Source organism: Micrasema longulum, unplaced genomic scaffold (genome assembly GCF_059751315.1).
Source record: "Micrasema longulum isolate JH-2025_06_02 unplaced genomic scaffold, ASM5975131v1 h1tg000900l, whole genome shotgun sequence".
Classification (NCBI taxonomy): domain Eukaryota; kingdom Metazoa; phylum Arthropoda; class Insecta; order Trichoptera; family Brachycentridae; genus Micrasema; species Micrasema longulum.
The window spans coordinates 196,299-221,430 of NW_028278091.1; the positions used below are offsets into that span (position 1 = coordinate 196,299).

Below are 25,132 nucleotides of genomic sequence, written 5' to 3' on the forward strand. Positions count from 1 at the left end.
GTGTATAGATTATGATGTATTGAATGCCGTTATGTATGAGTCCTGCTTACTTGAAATTTGTAATCATGTTTATATATATTGATAAATCACTAATTTTCCAACAGTAAGTTCATAATTTATTGTATAAAATTATTTAATGAATACCTAATAAAACAACAATAAAACACCGAAAAAATATTTATTTCATTAAAACACGAATTCCACATAATGTACGGTATTACTTATTTATTTTTACATAAACAGCATAAATTGCCTTTAACATATGTATACATATTAAACATAAATATGAAGAAAAAAAATACATGTGCACAAGTATATAAATACATAATAAAAATTATTTTATTGCATAACTACAACAATAGTAACATGTAAATGCACAAAAGTAACCAAAAATATGGAAAAGCAAAAAAGAAAAAAATTTTAAACCATAGAGAAAATTTTAAGAATTATATTGCGAGAGTAAAAAAAAAATGAGACTCGTATAATAACTAGTCCAGAACCAAAGATATCAGCCTGGGCCCCGATTACGATGGAAAGTTAACATTTATCTTCAATTTTATCATCAAAGTAAAATTAAGTTTTCTGTATGAAAATCAGAATATCTATACATTTTTTTCTTTAAAACATTTTTAATTACAGATTGCCGATTAAGACACTTTAATTGTTCATGCAAATTTACTCATTTTCGTACTCAAATATCGATTTTTCTTAATAGACAGTCAAAGGAAACTCTGTTAACTTCCCATTGTAATCGGGGCCCTTATCCTCATACTGATTACCATATCTGTGAAGCCTAGGGATAGACAAGTGCGTGTGATAGTTGGTCCTTGTACTTTACTTCCAATTTTGTTGATTATTTTAAATTCGTATATTTTTTAAAGTGCATAAATTTACTATTGAATAATGAACGATTTATTAATATATTAAATGTTATTAAAAAAAATGTACAAAACCACTTACTGACTTTTCTGTGTCTACCGGTTTCGAGACGTACCCGTCTCTTCGTTAGGAAATCAATTAAACCAACATGCATAGAAAAGTCAGTAAGTAGTTCATACATAGAAACATAGAAAAATCAGAATGTAGTTATATAAAAATATTTAAAAGCATTTAGTAAAATGTTTGACAGCAAAGTTAATGATTTTAATATTAATAATATAAATTAATTGTTTATTGATATATTTTCAAGTTTTTAAAACTCTAAAATACACGCACTTATTTACTTTTTTACATTTTTGTGTTTTTTTTATTTACAATGTTTTCGTTTACATTTGGTACATTTTTTTTACATAATATATAACTTTACAACTTTACATTTAAAAAAAAAACCCAAATAAGCATAACCTGTGCGTGGGTATACTAGATCTATAATCCGTAAATCTATGGTGTAGATCCGTAATATATTTTTTAAAAACATATAAGTAAAAATTGAATGTTACATTCAGGTTGTTTTTTAAAAATTTGAGTAAGAGTAAAGAATTTTAACATAAGAAATATGTTTATGTTTTGGGTTTTAACATAAGGTGTGTAAGTTTTTTTTTTTCAAATTTAAAGTACCAAAGTAAAACAAATCAGGGAAAGTTATATATACGTCATTCGAAAGAAAGTTTACTGCTCTATAAGATATTGTGTTTGTTTTTACGTTATACATATTATTTCATTTTATTACAAGCCTTCAAAATGAAATGTCAAGTAGACGAAAGTGAGCATTTTCAACACTTCCTTCTGTTCGCTTTCAAAGGAGGAAATAATAAAATTATCGTGTCGGTATTAACTCTTAAAAGACTGTGGTAAAAAATTCCTTTGCGCGCGGTGATGTAACATCGTGTTACCATTAGTAAAATATGGAATATTCTAAAGTTCAGACATTTAAAAAAAAATACACGGAGACACACTGTTTAATAATTCTTTTTCCATAATTTATGCAAATAAACAAATGATTTGGCCCCGTTATACTAAAATAAATATAAAATCACAAATACGCCGTTCATGCTACGCGCGTGCGTCCCCCATGACTGTCATCGACCGACTGAAGACTGAATCTGTTTTAGACAACACCCGCCGCAAAACAGCGTCTCTATCTTCCTTCTTATGACTTTTATCTTCATGTTCTCTCTTGGATAAGGTATCTGTATAGATGTGTTGCTGGATTAGCGGACATTCATTCTATAAATAATTAATCATTCGATAAATATTTTTTGTTTTAACATCCAGCATAGTTATACAAATTTTACTTTTTGAATCAGATGGGAAAATGTCCATTTGAAGATTACAAAAAATACGAATTCATCATTTGAAAAAACAAGAGAGATATATCAAGTCTTGTGTCGACCAGTGTGACATCACAGCCACACAAGAATTAAACATGAACGCCTTTCTCGAAAACCGCTATTAAAGTTTCATTTTAAAACTTTTACCTTATGTTTGGGTGTTACCATTAGTTGAGTTTTTTTTTTTTTTAATAAAGAAAACAAAAGGACAAATTACAACAAATTAGGCAATAATGTCTTCATGATCCTTGTTTGTTTTATCCTTTAGTCCTTCGATTGAATACACCATTTATTTAATTTGCCTTTTGTACACATTTTTAAATTTGGAAAAAAACAGACACAACTTATGTTAACACCTGTTGCATGTAATATATTTTTTTGTATTTTTATTAGTGTGTACACGGCACAAATGCCGTTTATAAACATAAACATAAATACATTTAACATACAGTGTTCTGTTACAAAATAATGAAATAAAATAATAACAATATATCTATACATACTCATATAACACAGTTGTTTTGTACATTATCCTATATAATAACTTTGGGATTTTTATACTTGACATACTTAGGTTAAAAAAATAATGAAAAAAAATTATAATAATAAAAATAAAGATAACGCAATATATTCGAAATAACAAAAATCATAAATCATTAATTTGTTGGAATTTTTGCAATGTATATTAAATATTAAATGCCCCAGGTATAATCCTAACTGTCTCCTGATAAGAGGCTCAGAGGTTCTCAACTGTTTTAAAAATAAAATATTTAAAAAAAACAAAATACTAAACCCTTTAAAAAATTTAATATTAAAAATTATGAAATAAAAAAATAAGAATGTTTGAGTATGTCCAAATGCTTGCAGACTGGCTGGATTTTCTCCCTGGGGAGTTGTTGATATTTAAATTTATTTTAACAGAGAGGGAAAACGTTTTTGAGAGGGGAATATGGAAGTCGAACAACTCCCTAGGGAGAAAATCCAGCCAGTCTGCAAGCATTTGGACATACTCAAACATTGCTGAATTACTACCTGGTAAAAGAAGGAGTATAAAAATTGGAAATTTTTTTTCAGGCGTTGCCTAGTAGGTGATTTGGTTCAGCCGGATGAATTTCACCCACGTGATTAAAGGTTTCAGCTTTTTTACTTCACAAAAGTCAACAGATGGAAAAGTTGAGGAAATGTGGATGTTCAAACATGGGCAGAATGGTGAATATTACACAGTGTGTAAAGCGGCCACTTAAACCAGCCAATGACAGGTCATAAGCCCTGTAAATGCCTAGACTTCCACATTCCTTTCTTAAAAACGTTTTCCCTCTCTGTTGAAATAAATTTAAATAAAAATAAAAAAAAATATTTTTACAAACTATAAAAAAAAGCAAACATCTTGTACAAAAATATTTATTTGAACATTTCTTATTCTCTTTTAACAAATTAACATGAATACATAAATAGCAGTCAGAATCCTAAACTATTTCTTTAATAGCAAGTTTAAACTTAATTTGGCTAATGTGGAAAATGTCAGTACAACTGATTTGGTTTCCTAGACTGTGCAATCTTGGAATAGGTGAATTAAGAACGAAATGAGAATAAAAGATCACGAATTTGTCTCTCCTAAAAACTAGGTTTTTTGAGAAACTACAGTTTACTACAGTTTAAAATATACTTAAATCGAGACGTTTTTGTTTCTTCATCAGAACACCCTATCAGGTAAACGCGAATAGTACTGATAGATTGTATTTACAACAAAAAAAATAATTCACAGTATACACCTATGGATGCAACAACCACTAGACCACTAGACCACTAGAAGGACAATGCAAATGTTGAAATACAGTGCAGAAAATAATTTATCTTTATAGTTAAAATCGGGTTGTGGTCCCGTGGCTAGTGTTGCACTCACGGATCAGTTTCAACTTGATTTCCATTTTCTAATAGTAAGTTATTTACAACTTGTTGAAAATGGCCACCAAAACTGAAATATTGAGGTAAATTGTAAAAACGATTTTTTTTTTTTTTTTAATAAAAATATTTTTACCAGTTACCAAAATTCATTACGTTCAATTATTTTCTTATAACCATCAGATCAATAAAATTTCTTTTCAATTATTCATTAATTTATTTTTATTTGGGAAAAAAACAATAGTTTTTACATATATTGTATACAGAAAATAAGAATATATTTAAACGAAAATTGTGAAAACATTCAATCCTAATTTTCCACAGTGGTGTAACCTATTAATTAAGTACATTATCGGTTTCAAAAGAAAAGTAATTAACAATTAAGAAACGTTAGGCACTTAGAAGTTTAAAATAAAATAAAAATACATATATATTTATATACATAAATAAAAATAAAGTAAATAGAAACAAGATAAATTGAAATTTAAAGATTTAGAAAAGAAAAATTTACACTAAAAATGCATTGTGTAACTTAGTAGACATTATAATAATAAATATGTACATCTCCTTTCCCCTCCTTATCCTCTCTTCAAGCATTCTTGTCCTAATATCGCCCAATTTACAGTAACTTACTGTTCTTAAAAAATATATTTTTAAAATATTTGATTATTGAAAAATATTTACGAGTACATGAAAATAACATTTTTATATGTATCAACTTATATGTATTTATTTTATATATAATATATTTTCTTTACTAACTTTGTATACTTTGTGGAAATCTGTTATTAGTTCTGAGTTTATACACTATTTCTGTTTACTATAAATATGTATGTAGAAGTGTTGATTTCCCAAATAAAATAAAATAAAATAAAAGAAGTTATATAAAAATAATGCAAAAGGTACAAAATATAATAATGAACATATGAATACATACATAATTACTGACATCATATAATTAAGCGGTGTACTGTCTATAAGGAATCTTCTATATTTCATATAGGAGAGATGAAAAATGTCTGCGTGACCGGAGAAAATAGTATTATAATAATGACATGCTCTAAAGAAAACGTCGCTTTTCCTTGAGTTAGTCCTAGGTACTGGCAAATTAAATGTTGCTATGGAGTCTTGTTTTGTTAGGTACAAGATATTCTAAAGAACTTGTAAGTAAAGGGCAGTCTACGACGTTGTAAACTTGTTTAAACAGGAATATTTGATCTGCAATCACTCTTCTATACTTCAGAGTTTGAATTGAATTTGGTGTACAGTGAAATTTATATTTTATGAAATTTATGAATTTCTTCTGTATCTTTTCTAGGTCGTTTATATATATTTTATATTTAGGATTCAATATAATTGAAGCATATTCTAACTGACTTCTCACATGTGTGTTATATAGCAAAATAAATGTTTTAATGTTTTTGAAGTCATAAGACATTCGCAATAAAAAACCTAACATTTTGTTTGCCTTATTTAAAATTCCATTAATTATAAGTTATAAGTTTTCCATTATGTTTTTGATTCCGTGATGATTCATAATGAATGAAATTCCCCGATAGTGGCATAGTATTTATCATAAGAGCATTTTTGATATTAACGCGATTGCATACAATATTTGAAAGGTATATTTATGATGATTCACTATTTGATTATTCATTTTCAATCTTATCTTTTAATTAAGTGTGTTGGGAACTCTCTGGCACAAATCGCATCTATGTATTTTATATGGTCAGAATTACATTGCTCTAGTGAGGTGTGTCGTGGCTCGTGGCGCGCCACGATGCAGTCCGGATCCAATAATTTTTAATCTGCGTTAGAGTGATGGAGCGGAGTTATGGTGCGTCACAATACACCACGACAATATGTTTCTAGAAATGTCTCCTTAAGGCATTAAGTCACTCTTCACAGATACGTAAGCACGTTAAGACATCTAAGCAAACACGATGAATGATCAGTAAAAACGACAGGAGAGCTCTTAACACACCACGCAAGCAACACAACACATCACAAAAATGTATTCTTAAATATTTACTATACCCAGTAAGAATAGACTGTGTCGAATATGTTTGGTTATAATTTAATTTTACTTAATTGTTTTTACTTTTATTTTTTTATTTATTTATCTTATTTATTTTATATACGGTCTTAGTTAATTACAACAGTTACATAAATAAACATAAATACAAGAAACTAAACAAAAAGAACATAAAACTATGTAATAAATACAAATAAGGGCAAAACAATAATGGTTTATAATATATTCATAAAAATGAAAAACATAAGACTTCGAGCTAAACCATGCCAAAACAACTTCATCCCAAACTGTTTAGTCGCGATGAGATCTACGAAAAGCCGGAAGATCTATCCCAAAGAATCCCAAGTCGTGTGATGAATTGACTAATCTACACATTCTGGTCATTTGCTCAAAAACAAAAGTTGCTCTTAGAAGATTTAATAAATAGCAGATTTTGACTTCTGGTGACATGGTTGGGAACATGAAAAGAAATTGATTGCAACAGAGATGGGACATCACTAATAGTATTGAGTATTTTGAAAATGCATATAAGGTCCATTACAGTTTTACGAATCACCCATGAAGACAGATTAAGAGATTGCTCAATATCAAAATAGGAATAATTACCCCTTTGTAATCCGAGCAACCATGCCACTATTCTTATAAAACGGTGTTGGAAAGACTCGATATGGTCAATATGAGTCCTGTAGAATGGAGACGCGTATTCTAGATGGGGTGTAACTAGTGAGCAATAAAGAGTTTTGATGGTATTAATATTTTTGAAGTCCGTCGTCATTCTATTGATAAAACCGAGATGTTTAAGAGATTTGTTTTCAATATTATGAATGTGTTCACGATAGGAAAGTTTATTATCTAAAGTAATGTCAAGATCTTTTATTGAAAAAACCATCAAAAGGTACTTACCTACTTAATTGTACTTCCCTTTTTTTCTGTTTTGCAAACACATCATATCGTATTATTTACTTTAATAAACGCTGATTTTCAGCACCGCACTGAACTAATCATCTAGGGGCATGTGGTAAGGTTTTCGATTAGGGAAGCAGTTATTTGGTCCAAGGTACCTTGGTAAAATTTTGGTTACTAACACAGTTATTTGAATGAAGTGCTTTGAAATGATCTAAAAACCATTTTTCAGCAGTGAATTTTACTTCAGTCCGCGCATGACTGCGCAGGCAAAAGGTTGTGTTTGGACTTGTCGCAATTTTTTGAAAGTTTTTAATGAATGAACATCGAACTCATCTCAGATCGCCACGATTAACAACTAATTAAACAATATTTATTGTAGTTACTAAAAAGATTAGTTAACTTATAGCTGATTTTATTGTACCTACTAAAAAAATAGGTATGTCGACGCCAGATAAGGATGCCTACGTTAACACATCTTTTACACTGAGGTCATTATGTGAGCGTAGACATTCTTATCTGGCGGGCAGAATACTGATTGCTTAAAAGTAAAATATTTTGGGAAGCATTCGTTCCATTCAATTTGTGTACTGCGCTTGATGTAATTCTACCTTAATTTGCCATCACGACAGACAACACCCCAACACAACACAACCAAACAATGCAATCCTACCCCTAACCGCCGCTAATTTTGGATAGGGTACTGCGTTGGTACACCAATCACAGCGTTTCTTGATATTTTTTTCATAGAAGATCGCTTCATGTGCTGATCCAGAGACAGGGTAACATTGCGGTGATACAACACCTTTTTGGGTAAATATATCAACTGGTCCCGCACATATAGCAGGCGAAGAAGAGTAATAAATACATACTGGCAAATTATGACTCTACTTTTCCCTTGCCCGGTATGACTGAAAAATACCTACCTTCCTACTATTTTGTTCGTGAACTATAACCAGAACTTATGTTAATTTTTTTTAATTAGCCCGATACAGATTGTTTTTTACTTTGACTGCTATTTGTGTAGATGTAAAGATATTTATTTTTAAATATGATTATTTTTGTAAATATAAGTAAATCTTCACCAACAAGCCACGACATGTGGCTTAGTGGGGTTGTGTATTTGCAAGTGATACTTATTTTTAGGTAACATTATCATCTATTCGATATAGACAAAAATGAATCGCCGTTGTTAGCTCGCAAAAACTCGAAAATGGATTGACATTTAATATATTATGTTTTACTTATTCAAAATTTATTCAGGGGCTACTCTTAGATGAAAGTCTTGTGAAAGGAAATCAATTGGAGATTAGTCACTTTATTGCGTTTAGCTGCCAAAAAATAAATAAATATAATTTAAGAAAAAAACTAGAATATTATAAATATCAACCGATCTTAGGTTATATTACTGTGCCTTTTACCGCTGTGTAAAATGGGCCGTATTTCCAGGTATGATTTATGACATAATTAGAGTAATCATAACTGAGGTACGGTACAGGATGATATTTGAATTTCTTATTACATACATTTTTTCGTGATTTTTTAGTTTTGTTCTCTGAGAGATACAATAACACAATAATAATAACATAAAAATAAAAATAATGGCGAACGGTTATGCTGTGGCAGCAATTCCAGTGAATTTTAATCTAGTTTAATTTCGGTGCTGATTCGTGGTATTTAATAAATTAAGTATTTTGGGCTTATGACTTATCATTGGCTGGTTTGAGTGGCCAATTTACACACTGTGTAACATTCACTATTTAACTGTAGAAGTTAAATAGTTGAGCCTTTTTTATTACCTTCTTTAAACTGTTCTTCATCTCTGTTGCAATATGGTTTTATTAACAGCTTTCTAGGGATTTGAATCCAGTCCTTATCTACAAAAATTTAGACTCAAACTCAAAATATTGTTGACCTATTATTAAAATAAATAGTATCTTCCGTGTTACTTTAAAATGTTTCATTGAATTATAAATTTGATTAGATAAATGAATAAACATGAATACCTCTGAATTAAATAAATAAACACATTAATATTTTGGTATGCTTACTTTATTTTATGTTTTTATTTTTGTAAATGGCCTTCGTGCCGTTTATTTAAAATAAAATAAAATATTAGTAAATAATATTCAAGAAATAAAATATAATATGGAGAGAGAAAAAGCACTTTGTATTTAATATGTATACTTGTGTGGGTACTGTGATCGCCTCAACTCAATGACAGGCCTTTTACCTTTTATCAGGTCAGTTTTTGCATGTTTTCATAACACAGACATTTTAATTTTCTTTTGGTTTCAAATAAAATGTCAAGGTCACGTCAAAACCCTACTGGCGGTTAAATAATGACTAAATTTTCGTTGAACATGAGTTGAGTGTTATACTTTTAAAATGTTCAGGGTAAAACGCAGTCTGACTTTTCGTCATTAACACGTATTCCCGTATTTTCTCCCTAGATTATTGTTATAGAGCAGTGATTTTTGAACAATTTTGATTCGAGCACAACGAGGACTCTTACATGAGGAGATAAAATGAAAAACTAACCCGTAAACATTAAAGTAAAGAGTAAATAGCTTAAAGTCCAAAATAAATAACGTATGTCCTTATTTGCAAAAAACCGTTTGTTCAACCAACTAATAGCAGGCAAGTAAAAATTGTACATAAAATATGAAATACACATCAAATACTGGAGAACAACAACTTTACTACATTCAAAATAGCAAGAATAAATACAGGACAGTCAAAAATACTATTCATTGGACTTTAACACTACAATGACTTGCCTGAATACATGAAAAATTATATTGGAGACAAATTTAAAATCATTATTAAAAAGCACATGATCACCCCTTACCGGAAGAGACTTGATCTAATATGCTTATATCAATCTGACTGGTTTTTAAAATTACATAAAGATACGTGTTTGGATATGTTCTATTTATTAATCAATTTAAATTTACATAGGTAAATCCTTAATATTTGCATCGAATCCGATGAAAACGGGTGAGATAGAATAGCTAAATAATTATATTTAATCTAATTATTATTTGAATCTATTTCTTCGGTGATTTATTTTGTAATTTACTTTGTGTGAACCACAACAGGCCAGGAGGCCTAATTACAGTGGTGAGTTATAGCACAGAACACCCAGACTAATGCTACGATAGTTAAATGTTTTATTTTAAATATGTAACAAGCTTTCATACACACCTACTACATATGCATATATTCTTTCATCCATTATTACTTATACATCCAGAAGGTTAAGTGGAATTACTGGATAACAGCCAAAATATATTTAAACCAACAACTCAGGCTATAACCACAATCAAATTTATTTTAAAAAAATGCTAATTTTATTAAATAAACACATGATTTTAAAATAAAAACAGAATGTTCCCAGTAGGCGTCAGAGATCATCACCTTCCAATTCAATGTGGCATATTTTAACCCTCTTGCAAGAATGTTAAGACTCCATTACAAAATAGGGAAAAATAGGAAATATTGGTATTTATCACGATACAGAGTAAATGGTTATTAAAAAAATATTGCTGTGTTTCAGAAACCAAATGTCGCTGATAATTTTTTTTTTTAAATTTTGAATTGGCAAGGTAAAATATTAAAAAAAAACAAAAGTAACATAATGATTAACAAATTATTAACAAATACAAATTTTAATATAAAAAATAAAAATAACATAATGATTAATAAATTATTAACAAATACAAAAATATAAAAAAAACCAATGAACTTTCTCATTACGCTTCAGGTGCGCCGTTCTAGGCACAGTGAAATATTGAAGTGTAAATCCACCTTGTAATCAAATATTTCGTGTTGAATCTTTCAGAAATCGAACTCAAAACCTCAAGCATGGTAGTTGGACTCGCCAACCGCTACAGTACGTGGCAGATTTTGTTACACTCGATTTCTCTTTTCAACAATTTTACCTTAAAATAGCCAACGAGTCGAAAACACTAGTCCAGGATTCTGTTTTTATTTCACATGTAGAACTGTTTTCTTTATCCGCCCGGACACAGAAATAAACTAAATACCTACGAAGTAATTATTAAATTGTAATTAACTCACTATTAGGAAAGGAAAACATTCCATACAACTTTATTAATATTCTTGCTTTGGCAGTCTCTAAATATTATATGCACGTTGCCGCCAAATAGTTAAACAAGCCACTCAACAGAGCGGCTAGGCCGTTCGTTGAATGAATAAAGATAACTCAACGTTCAACGTGCTGGCTGGTTGTAAGCTAGCCCTTTGGAAACGGCCAAACTAAAAGCCGCCGGATTAGGTTAGGGTAGATTGAGTTAAGTTTGTAATATTTAAAAAAAAAACTTACCTTATAAATTAATTTAAGGATCAATTATTGAGTTGAATCAAGGATTCAGTTAAGAAAAAAAATATATTATTCAACTTAACCCAACCATATCACATAATAAAATAAAACCACAACTAAAAAATAAAGTTAACAGCCACAGTTCAGTGGCTGATTTATCTATTTGACGGCGCACATACGAGTATTTGTATAGAAAAACCGGTCACAATTATTTACTGTGTTTTTTGGCAATTAAACCATATAAAATACAATATTTGATCATAGTTCTATAAAAAAAGTACAAATCACTTGATAAACTTCTTCATTTTTTATTTTTTTATGTAGAATTAGGAATCAGTGTCAAATGATATTAAAAAACTACCTTTAATCAGACTTAAACTGTTTATTGTCACCTTTTTCTTCGTCTTCTTTTACATTTTCAAGATCTTCTGCAGTAGGAGGTAAGGGAGGCGTACTTCATTCGTCAGATTTACCGCCTCTTACGAAAATGGCTTAGTTTTAACTGCCGCCGTGGTTTCAACTTGATAAATATGGGTATGAACTTAATAGCAGTTTATTCAATACATCTCTGTTACAATCGACTTGTAAAAACTTTCGTGCAAATTTCAGTCTGTATTGTCGGAAATGCTAGTTGCTAGCTTTAGCTGCCTCCTGCGATAACTGGCTGATCGGTAAGATTGTATGCGATATGAATTTGGCGCCATGCATCAAAATTTTGTGTAAAGTTGATGACCTGGAATGCTAACTATACAAATATGTGTACATTTTTGCCGTTTTCGTTGCAAAAACATCAAATTTGTTAGCATCAACGCTGTAACTGCTCAAAATTACTTCTTCTTAGAAGTCTAGAATCTTTTGTACGGTTAAATCTTAATTAATATCAGTGATTCGTGAGAAGTATTCTGGGTTTAATGTAATTAGTATTTTCAAATCCCGCCTTGGGAATATCATCCATCGCTTAGCTCTTCAAATGCTTTAAATTGCCTTCCTGGTTTCAGAATGTGTTCTGCTGAGCAGTAAGGTAGTTCAATAAAAGATGTCAGGCATTGTTCTTTATAAGCAAAAAATGATCCTTTTTGAAGCTAGAGGCTGTCCATTTTTTAAAATGGCACTTAAAACACCTCAAAGCACGATTTAATTTTTTTAAATCATCTGGATATTTTGTCATTCTTATAATTTTTTCTCCCATTGACGAAAATTTTTCATCCATTTTTTTCCCTTAAAATGTTTTAAAGATGTCTGATGATGATGTTTTATTTCTCAACAGTTTTTGAAGAATCTGCAGAAAAAAATAATAAAAATGACTTGATGGAAAAAATACACCTTGCTTATGCATTAACTTTGGAGTATTAAAAAACAAAATGGCGGATGTTGGCGGAAAATGTTTTAACATAATATAACTGTCAATAATTTAAATTTTATTTCTATGAATAAGATATAGCTGGATAAGATTAGACAAATAAACAAAAACACCAATCTCTAAAAAATTTCCTGCCGCTAAATGGATCGGCCCATTAGCTTGAAGAACGAGGTTTTTGACGAACTTTCTTATAATCTGCTGTGACCAGTTTGTCCGTCTAAATAGTCGTCAGTGCGACATGTAAACAAATATCTTCCCCTAATATTGTCCTATCCTTTTTTCTAATCGTCAAACTCTATTGGAGTAGGTTTTTCTTATGTTTTATTTACTAACCCTTTTTTTATATTTGTCAACGGATATTTGAACATATAAAGAAGAGAGTTTATCAAATATTTAATTTTCGGTACAGGTATCTTTATAATTAATTCATTGAAAGATGCGGGCTTTAAACAGATCGCCATTTTTTCGAGCGGAAAAGATTATCTATTTACAGATATTCAATATATACATGACGATAAGAGTGATAAAATCGATATAAGGAGTGCAGAAGCCCCAATATTCCCCAGTGTTGTTATTTTGGTGTCGTTATCAATTTCCGTCTCATCATGTTACCTCCTGCAGTTCTATTGCTGGTGTTACTTCTGACTCCCACAGGTCTTGATGCAATTTTTGTTTTAAGTGTAAAATTAGCATTTATTCAATATTACAACAATCACGAAAAACATTCATTTCAGAAAAGGTAACAGGGAAGTCAGCTGATGAAAACCAAGAAATACATAGATGTTAAAACAGAAATTATGAATGAGAAAGTTTATTGGTTTAAAAAAAAAAATGTTATTTGACCATCGAAATAGCCCCAAATTAGTTTATTTTTATTTTTATGTATCTCATTATCAGCCCGTTGATGTTTTTCAAAGTTTAGTAATTTTGAAATTACTCCGTAGTACTGAACTTCCTCACCATTAAAAAGTTGAACTAAGTTTTGCATAATTCTTTTGACACAGTATCAACGATGCTTTGAGTATGTTTTAAATATTTTCAGATAGACTGGATTTCAATCCCTGGGGAGATATTAACATCTAAATTGCAAGAGGGAGGTAAAACATTTTTAAAAGGGGAATATGTACTTGTCGTTGGCTGGTCTGACACGTAAATGCCTAGACATCCATATTCCTTCTCAAGAATGTTTTCCCTCTCTGCTGGATATTAAAAAAATATTATTCAGTAATTTGGGTTAGTTAGATACTTGGTGTGTTAATTTAAAACGTGCCAAAAAGAATAATAGTGATACAATGATCGTTGTTATTCATATAGTTTTTGTGAGTTACATAGGTGATTTCTTAAAAATTAAATAGAAAACTCGCTGTAAAATTAAAATCTTAATTGTCTTATCAATCTTTATAACCCGTTGGTTTATTGGGCAATGCATTAGTACACAAATGTTTTATACACGAAGTGTTTTTTACTGTGTAACATGAAGATAAAGTGATCAGGCTTACGATTCAGGACGGTGAAATCTTTGGTGGGCGGACTTAACAGTACAACCGCATTTTAGTTCATTTTACGATTTAGATGAGAAAATGTTCCTTGTGTATAACTGCATCAATAGTATTAACAGTACACGTAAACGACTACTCAATACATAAGTAAAGAATTTGTGTTTATTAAACTTTGATTTTACTCACTTACAGATTCAAAAACTGCTCTTACTCAAATGAAAGACATAACCCCCACAATACGTCACATACAAATAATATAATCATTAGATCCTCAACACATAAACAACTTAAACAAATACAAACTAAAACCACTTTTGGACAAAGGGATTTTGAATATTATTTAATTAAAATCTATAACCTACTTCCGCTATCTATTAAAACAATTAGTATCGAGAAAATGTTTAAAAACGCTATAAAAAAATGGAGAGTGGATCTATGTAGAAGTAAAATGAATTGTCTCATTCGCCCATACCAATATTGAATCAACTGCTCCACAAGTGTATAGCTTATGTTAGGTTTTTGTTATTTTCATTGTGTGTTTTGTAATATAAATAATAGAAATCTACATAAATACCTTGTTTTTAAAACCGTCTGAATATTTGTTAATTCATTTTGTTTTTTTAAGTTAGTCTTTTTTGTCAATTCTCAAATGTAATTAAAAAAAGTATATTGTTAAGTGTCCTCGGCACGGGAAACCCCAGTGAGGTCACATTATTTTTATTAATTATTATAGTTTGTATTATTATTATTATTAAGCAAAAAATATGAAAAAAAAAAAGAATAAATAAAATAAAATAAAAATGCACATTTGTGTGATATTTTCAGTGCCACAAATAATACAATATGGTCTCAGTAATATAAGCAGACTTATTTCTATCATTCGTGGAGTGGCACAAATAGTCAGTTCAAGTAGTGCAGTAAAGTTACACTTTTATCTTTTGTCAAAGAAAAATGAAGGAGAAAGCACTTCCTCCTCACTTTGAAATCCATTTTAAATACTGATATTCTTATTGTCGGTTTCTGTCACACTAAAAAAAATATTATTAGTCAAACGAGTACCTTTTTGAAATGTCGGTATCATGAACTAAGATGTATTTTAATTTAAATCTACCGCAACAATGTTTGAGTATGTCTAAATGCTTATGCTTGCAGACTGGCTGGATTTCCTCCCTAGGGAGTTGTTCATATTCAAATTTATTTCAACAGAGAGGGAAAACGTTTTTTAGAAGGGAATATGGAAGTCTAGGCGTTTACAGGGCTTATGACCTGTCATTGGCTGGTTTAAGTGGCCACTTTACACACTGTGTAACATTCACCATTCTGTCCATGTTCGAACATCCACATTTCCTCAACTCTTCCATCTGTTGACTTTTGTGAAGTAAAAGGGCTGAACCTTTATCACGCGGGTGAGATTCATCCGGCTGAACCAAATCACCTACTAAGCAACGCCTGAAAACCATTTTCCAATTTTTATACTTCTTATTTTACCAGGTAGTAATCCTATTAGAAACAATTCATCAACAAGAAAAACAATAGTGTCACGCTTATTATAAATATCTTAGAGTGTGTAAAAAAACATGTTTCTAGTGCTATAAATTCAGGGAGAAAAGACGTTTTTATAAAGAAAAGTTAGATCGCGATTGTTCTTAAAGAATATTATTTTATATCTACATTTGATCAAAAGTTACTCGATTGTCAGTGATTTTTTGACAAAAACATAATGGTTCTTCATTTACAAAACTTTAAGTACACTTTAATAATGTAATAAAGCATACAGATTTTTGTTTTAATATTATTTTTAAATGGCGGAGCTATGACTCGGTCTTCCCGGATGTTTTCCACGGCAGTTGCAAGTTGCCGTAGGATGTAGGTTGCTGTAGATTTTGATATGCAACAAAATGAAAACAAAATACATTTAGAATACGTATTGTTTCTATATGAATGTGATTAAAATTAAGAAAATGCAAATTTAGACAATTGGCAGGCACTGAAAAAAATTCAATATTTTGCCCAAATTTTCTGTAATTTATTTATTTATTTATTTATATATACGCCCAATGGGCATTTTTATGGACACATTTGTACATAGAAAAATATTATAACAAAATTAGAAAGACTCGATGGTTTACTTTGTGGGAGTGGAAGCGGGAGAGAGGTGTTTATAATTGAATTTGATTCAGTGATCATTTGAAAGAAGACAACTTTTTATCAAAGAAATCAAGACTGGTATGTTTGTTGGCAGATCTAAGAATTCTGGGCACAGGGGAATGAAAACCATAGTTAGTTCTATGGTTATCGGTATGAAAGAGTAAGTTTTGTCTGAGGTTTCTAGTTAGGATGTTTAATTTTATTGAGCTCAGTAGTTCAGGCGCATCAAAGAGTGAGTTGAGAATTTTAAATAGGACTATAAACATAAGTAATATTCTAACTATGTTTTTTTTCCTTTATTTTCAATTACTATCAAATTTATATAAAAGAGAATTAATATATCCGTAAAGTTTGAACAAAATCAGTTGAATTTTTAAAAAATTAATCTTGTACGGCAGTTGTGAAAATGCAGTTTTGAGAAAACCGTGTTAAGTTTTGACAAGTCACTAATTAAATTACTCGCAGGTCGGTCAGCGCTATCAGGGCCATAAAATAGGCCGCCATCTTTATCGTAAAGCTGATTTTCCTCCATCATCCCTTCTTGTTTTAGGGGCCTCTTTCGTCTGTGAAAGGTTACGTCGTTCCTGTTGCTGTATTCGCTTCCGATCGCTGCATCAGCAAAATTTTTGGCCTTATTTCCAGTTGTAACGCATGCGGAGGAGTAGCGTTCACGAGTTGATACTTTTAAAATTTTTCAAATTTCTCTTTGAAATTTCGGGGAATTAGTCTGCAGCTTTATCGCTAAAAAAATCATTCAAAATGTTTATCCCCCCATAAGTCATTTTTCTTTAAAACCATTTTGCGATTACGCAAATACAATACAATTTCAAAAATCCATTACTTTTATGCCACTTTATAAAAGTTTGATGACAACAATTTAGATTATCATTACCATTTTTGTCTAATAATGGAATGTTGTACTGTAAAACCACTTGTTGAACATATTTAACGTCACCCACGCCAGAAATCAAACCCGGGAGTCGAGCATTGCTAGCAAATTCGCCAACCACGATAGTGCTTTTTTGACTTTTCACAACTTAATTTTCACATTCAGGATTGGGTCAAAAACCCTACACCAGGGTTTTGAGTATATTGTAAAAATAAAGTCTACAAATGAAAATAAGTTAATTTAAACCTATTATAAAAATATCTGACTTAAAACTAATAATGTTTTAAAAATTGTATTGGATTCCAAAAACTATTTTATTTATAACTGCATAAAATCGCTTTTTTTTACATCACTACAGGCCAGGAGGCCCAATTACAATTATGAAATACAGCACTTAACATACAGGCTTTGGAAAAAAAAAGAAGTTATAGTGTTCTCACCGGAAATCGAACCCGAAACCTTCCTTGCAATGAGTTAAGCGTCTTAACCACCACACCACGGGTGGTGAGGATAGTACTGATTCGCAGTAACTTCAATGTTGGGTTATGTAATATTTCTTTTTTTTTTCATATTTGGGAAAAATATAGAAAAAAAACGGAAAACGTATTTTAGTTACATTTATTAGTATCATGATGGTTTAGCGTTGTGAGGGAAAGGACGTAATTTGTTATATACAGTAATGATCGACGAGCCTAAGTTTTTAATTAGCTGAATAATGAAGGGCATAACAAGAAACTTTTAAATCGTGAAGATTTTTTTTTCGGTAATAGTTTATTAATATAACTTAGTTGGGAAGTAAAATTAAGATTAAATTATGTTTATATAATAAATTACAGGGCTCGCATTAGAGTGCTATACCTGTGAGGACTGTGAGAAAATAACGAATGAAACTACAAAGGAAGAGTGCGCGTTAGAACCACCTACACAGCCACCCACACAACCACCCACACTGCCAGCAACTAGTCCACCTACGCTACCACCGACCGTACCACAAACTAATCCACCTACACAGCCACCCACACAACCACCCACACTGCCACCAACGCAACCACCCACACAACCACCAACCACAGCACCAGCTCCTCCAAGAGATAGCCCGATGGTACCCCAAGTAGTTCAGGTATCAGGAAACAGCCGCTTAAGATATTTCGGAAGAAAACTGTCACAGGTTGAACAAAAATTCAAATGTATGAAGATCATATACAAGGGTGAGTCTTTTAAATTTTTTATTAATATTTCCATCGATTCGTTGATATTTACATCTATACTTCTTCTTGCGGTGCCTTATCAGGTCCCCCGACGTTGTCGATCACTATAGCGAAAGCATCTCGGTCCTGCGCTACTCCGTAGCCAGGACAGCTGCTTATTGGATGTGCTCGCCATAGTGATTCCTGAGAAAACATGACCAGAGTGGTTTCCCATTGCCTTCTCTGGTGGATTTTTCTGTCAGGGTTATCTTCCCTTGGCTGGCTGGTTCTGATTTGGAGCGCCAGAAACTCGCCTTTCATCCCCTCGTTATCTGCCGTGATCACATCGTTATGAGTGTGATCCCGTTGCCCAGGGTTCGTGGCGTGGGCGCTAACGAGTTGGACTAGTCAGTAGTGTTGCCGGTGGAATGCAACTGGGCGTTCGCAGCATTTTATAGAATCACACCCTCCAGCAAGATGTGACTCACTGCGACCCTACTGACGGTTCAAACCCCACACTAATACTAACTTCTTCTAATTCCTGTTTTAATACTTCAACTGTTACTCAGTTTTATAAGTTTTATTTTAAATCCTATTTCGATTCGTTTTTATACAATTTCTTACTAACATTGAACTTTAAGTTGCCTCTGAATGTATCGTGATGAACATTGTTATATTTTTAAACTTATTTTTCCCTTTTGTTTGTTTATTCAGTGGTGTTTTAACTTTTTTTTTTAATTAATAGACCATCAAACTCGGTAAATAAATTTGTTTTTAATTTTCGCATTATCAATGCTATGATTTTTTAAAGTGTTGTAATTTTAAAATGACGTCCTCAGTGATGTCACAAGTTCTAGTCAGAGAGACCTGCCGTTTGGTGAGTTAGCTTCATGGAAACCGGGCATCTATCAAAACACTGTCATTGGATGATTTGAAAGAACTGGTTACGTTATTCGAAATAGCTCATTAAAAAAAGTTCGTTTTTGATAATCTTTGCCGTAAAATTAAATGCTCTAATTTTTACCGCATGTAAGAAAACTTTTTTATATCTAATTCACCATAGCACTGAACTTCTTCATTGTTACATGAATGTGATTCTTATTCATTATTTTAAAAAAAACAAACAAATCAGCCAACTGTGACCATAGTATTTTTATGTCATACCTACGTTTTGTTAAATTTCATATTACTTTTACTAAAACTATTTAGTATGTTTTTTTTATGTTCAACTTTTTTTCATTTTTTTTTATTATTTTGAATATTATTTATTACTTTGTACCGTACACGTGGCAGGTTGGGTATTGCTCTACCCGCCCAACCAAGCTAAAATTATTTTTATTGTGTATTGGAAGAAAGCAGTCATCTGTATTTCAATTCTAATTTAGTGTTACTTTCCAGATGGAGATACAAAAAAGACTAAACGGGGATGCCAGTTGGTGACTGACGACGACAATAATAATGAGAAACTTTGCCAAATTTTCGCTCAAAGAGAAGTGGAGACATGCACAGCTTGTGATAATAAAGACTTATGCAATTTAGCTACCTTGTCCCAACCAGCGTCTTGGCTTTTGGGAGCTCTTTTAATACCACTTCTACGACTCTTTTAAACTTAGTTGCTGCTATGTTTCTTTTTGGTTACGTTAAAATTATTTCTTTCGCTTGAAGGAAATACATCCAAAATTGTGATAAATAATTCCATTAAATGGTTTAGTTATTTTATTCTGTGTACTCCTAACGCGTTTTTGATCACTTGCTAATATTTTGATTCATAGAAACTGAGAAAAACCATATTACATATATATTATTACGCGTTCTATGATTCTAATAGTGTCTGAAGATAACCATCATCCAGCACTAGAAATGGAAATAATTAAGTTTAATATCTTACCACTAGAAGACGTGCAGAACAAACGATATATTTTCCATGAAGCCAAATGTACATCAATCAATGAATATATTATCAACATTGATTGGCATGACGACTTCAAGGAAATGAATCTTGACCATGCTGTTGACTCTTTCTACCTCCACTTTCATAAAAACATTGAATTTTATGTACCGTACAAAATGCCAAGAACCATAATTCCCATTATGGTATTATCAGGCATAAAAAATGGAAAAACTACAACAAACAAACTGACAAACACACTTTCAACCTTTAGCGATCTCGTCAAAAGCGTTTGAGTAAAGAAAATTTTTATAACTACATACGCAACACAGAAAAAAATATAATTAGTGCCCCAAAATGCTTCTGGACTTATGTTAAAAAAAATAAAAAATATCTCTATTTCAAAAACAATGCGTTACCGCAGAGAAATGATTGAAGAAGGTATAAATATTGAGGCCCAGAGCCGCGATTATGGACGGCTTTCTTCATCGGTATATACTGAGCGGTGTAAACTAATATCAACATTTATGTGTATATATTTGTATGAAACTTCAAAGTACCTTCGTCGGTTACCGGTAATTGAACAAGTTTAGAAAATTAATTTCACACAGAAAACTTAATTTTACTTTAAAAGATAGATAAGATAAAATTGAAGATAAATTTTAACTTCCTATCAAAATACGGACCCTGGACTTTCACCTTAAGTGTGAGACAGATCATCATCTACATGTAACAAAAATGATCAAAATACGCTGCTGTTGGTGTACCAGTGCTGTGCCCTATACACTATTAGGTACGGAAAGGGAAATTAAACAATTAGTGTAACGAAGTTACTTTCTTTATTACTTATTAATTTTGTACATTCATTTAATAAAATAAGTCTTAGCACCATCTATGAACAGGCTTTGGAACTAATTATCAAACCTTCAAAAAGTTTTTATAGTGATATGGTTATAAAGATTTAGGCCAGCCACAAGATGGCTTTTTTTTTATTCAAGATTACCTACAAGCCTTTTTGAAATCGCATTTTTATTGCTATGGAAAGTAAATAATTTCAGGTTTTCCTGAAATAGTTTAATTAATATTGTTCCTTTAATCAAATTTCCTAATTGGTCCGAAATGTTTCACTTCAATTCAATTAGATATTTAATTTTGGTTTATAATATTTTAGTGGGATAGCAAAAGTCATTAACCCAAAAAACACAATTCTGAAAAACACAATTTGAAAGTCTGCAGACCAAGGAAAAATCAGACTTTTGTGTTTCAGATATTTTATGTAAACACTCCTTTGTGTCTTATTTATAAAAACCATTGTGTTTCTTTGCTTTATGTTTTATTATACAAATTCCTAAACACAAAACAAAATTATGCTTTTAGGAAAAAGCAGTGATTTGTTGATTGATTTGGTGTTTATTTTGTAGAACTCCATATTTAAACTTATAATAATAGAAATCAAACGCTGATTTGAGTCTACTGAACACTTTATTTTATTTACGGAGAAGCGTACGCCACGTTATTTTATTTACGGAGAAGCGTACGCCACGGTACACATATCTACACTCTAAAATGACATAGCTTAAATATTACGTAATAGTTGAAGATAAAATTCTCCCGACCGACTGCAAAGATATATTATCGATACACCCAATATGTATTTATAAATGTTAAATGTAATAAAAATGTAATAAGTGGTATTATGTCTAAAGTAATATTGATATGTATAAACTTAATATGTATGTATAAAATATAATATGAATATGTATATGCGAATATTCTCGTATATGTATATGTGTGTATGTATGGTTATGAATGCATAAGTGCCCGACTCAACACGGATTTTCTAGCGAGACGGGGCAAGTTCACAGGCATGGGTCGTTCCTGATTGTGTCACAATAAGCTGGGTCTTAGTCCCTTATAAATGTATGTACAATGTTATTAATAAATAAATAATAAATTTCCCTCATAATGAACAACATTGAAAGCGGCTATGTCATGTATATTTAATTATTTTCGCTAAGGTTATTTAGTAAGGGGATTCCCCAAGCCTCAGACAGCTTCTATAGCTAGACACTGGTTATATCGGCGAAACAAAGCGTGATAATAATTGTTTACTTTTACTGTCACCAGAGCGCGTCTGTTGAGTACAGCGGGAGGGGGGAGGTGGAAATTGCGGGCAGTAGGGTGTATCACGAAAAAAGTTATTTGGAAATTCAAAATTTTAAATTGATAAAAAGTTGTCACTATAGTCACATGCTTACCTTTTTTTTTAGTTGATTTGAAAAATATTCAGGTCTCCCGGAGTGAGCCCAAAGTTAGAATTTTTTTGTTAAAAACAAAGATTTAAAAAAAAACACTTAAATAAATATTATTTTTAAGTACAAAAATATTGTCGACAGTTCCAACTCGCACCTGAGAAATAATTGCACTCTGATGGTACCGCATCAAATATATGGAGTTTCAAATGGATCCATTTGATCGTTCTGTGGGTTTTAAACCCACAGAACGAGCAGCTGTGTGCTTGCTTCGGTTAAATGAATTGCCTCTTTAAAAAGCTATTATTGCCCTCAATAGTCCAACTTCTGGACCCATTTCTTACAGTGGTTCAATAGGAAAACTACCAGAAATAATTCTGGCATACATGTCAGGCTGTACTAACAAGTGTATATTGCCAAGAGTTAGAAAGCAGAAAAACTGGATACATCTCCCATGCAAGATAGCTGACAGTAACAAACCGATTTTTGCGTTTATGTATTGGATCCACCCCGCAGTTATGAAAACTATCTGAGTTTGTCATGAGGTTTAGGCTCCCTTGTGGTTTACAAGTAAACGAGTATCAGCACAAATAATATATTGGGTCAGAAACATAATAATAATTTTTAAAAATAAATATATGGCGAAACAAAATATTGTTGTTCAATCAATTCTACAGAGAAATATTTTTATGGTACACCCAGAACAACTTCTTTTGGGAATGTTGTGTGTCTTATGAAAACGACAGAGTCAAAAGCAAATAGAATTTTTAAATCATCATTAGTTAATTTTGAGGTAGAGGACTACATACTATGAAGATCTTATTGATTGGCAGTCTACAAAAGTAACGGAACCACATCTCATAACAACAACTAGAGTTGAGCGTTAAAACAGGATCTACAGAAAGAATGGATTTTAAAAATCCTTTGCACACATAAGCAATGGAAATAACTGTAAAGGAGCTTACAGAGACTTGAAGCATTTTCGTTTTATCAAAAAGTGAAATGGGTTTATTAGATCAAGATTGCTGGTCAGAAAATACTTTCAAAGTTTGAAACGAAACATCACTTCACATCTGCAACTACAAGAGCTGAGGAATAAACATCAAGCAAGATTTTATTTTCTATAACAATAAAATGTATAACATTTTTGAAATAATAATTAACTTCAAAGAATATTTACGTTTTTTTTGTAAATATAATAATTCATAATTCAAATCAATTTTTATACTATAAATTGTTCTTTACAATCAGTCTAACGAAAAATTTTGATTTCAGGTTTGAGAAAGCTGCTTTTAACTGTAATGTCAAATGCTTACATCTGTTACTTTAATATTCACAAATAATTTCATTGATTGTTATGATTGTTATGAATGAATGATATGACTCTTTCACCAATTATCAATATCAAGAGATAATACGAGTATAAGGATACATTTTGAATTACCTTTTCAAAATGATCGTTTCAATATTGTTATCCGTTTTACTCGAGAAAATAAAATTAATTTTAACTTTCATTATTTTCATTCTCCAAAAATAGAGTTATTGAATAAAAAAAATAGGGTAGATCTAGTTAATACGATTGGAATATTTTTTATTTGTATGGTTACGAAAAAGTAAACTGGATGTAACCTATAACGTCATAGATGACTTCGAAATTTTTAAATAAATATGTTTTCAAATTGGTTGAATTGACAAAACAAATTGTAAATATGAATGTCTACTTATTTACAAGACTTTACTTCTCGTTAGTCGTTTGCTCTCGGCAGAGGAGTCGTGATCCGGCTTGACTGGCCACTAATTAATTTTACCCACGATTGAACTTTTTTTATTAAAAAATATTATTAGTGTTCTCATGATTTATCTATATATTTAAATTTTTATAAATATGATCCTTGTACGTGTACATGTTTATAATTAGGACCCCCCTTGTCCGCAGATTTAAACGTATTTTGATATTTTAAGTATTATTCCGGAACGAAATGGTTCCTATTGTAAAAAGAAATTTTCGCGTAAGACAACAGAATATCGTATTTACGACAGTAAAAAATACCTTATCGCAGTATGTAAACGGACTATTGATTATTCCCAAAAGATAACCAAAGCTGTCATAATGATAAAACAAACAAGCAAAATTTATTGATAGTAGTATTATTGAAAAAGTCATTGTATAAACCTTTATTTCTTTAGTTACATAAATCATTTAAATATGTTGATTATTTAATGAAAACTATTTCTTCGATTAATTTCATGCAATCATGATAGGATGATAGACATTATGTTGTATGAATTTCATAAACTTATTTATTATAAATCATATTTAAATAACAGCTCGATTTATTACCAAACTGGATAATGGCGCCGGAGCAATGTTTTTTTTAAAACCAACTATAGATATGGCTGAATGACAAATGGGATCACTCGTAAGAGATCAAAGACAGAATAGAGATGGCGCGA

At 31.0% G+C, this 25,132-nt stretch overlaps 1 long non-coding RNA gene across 1 annotated transcript; it reads left to right on the plus strand.

Moving 5' to 3' along the window:
- Window positions 1-13,384: 13,384 nt before the first annotated feature.
- LOC148278262 (uncharacterized) lies at window positions 13,385-23,983 on the plus strand. The gene is made up of 3 exons (XR_015823232.1): window positions 13,385-13,469; window positions 18,188-18,559; window positions 19,937-23,983. It is a non-coding gene; the product is annotated as an uncharacterized LOC148278262 (long non-coding RNA).
- The last annotated feature ends 1,149 nt before the right edge of the window (window positions 23,984-25,132 follow it).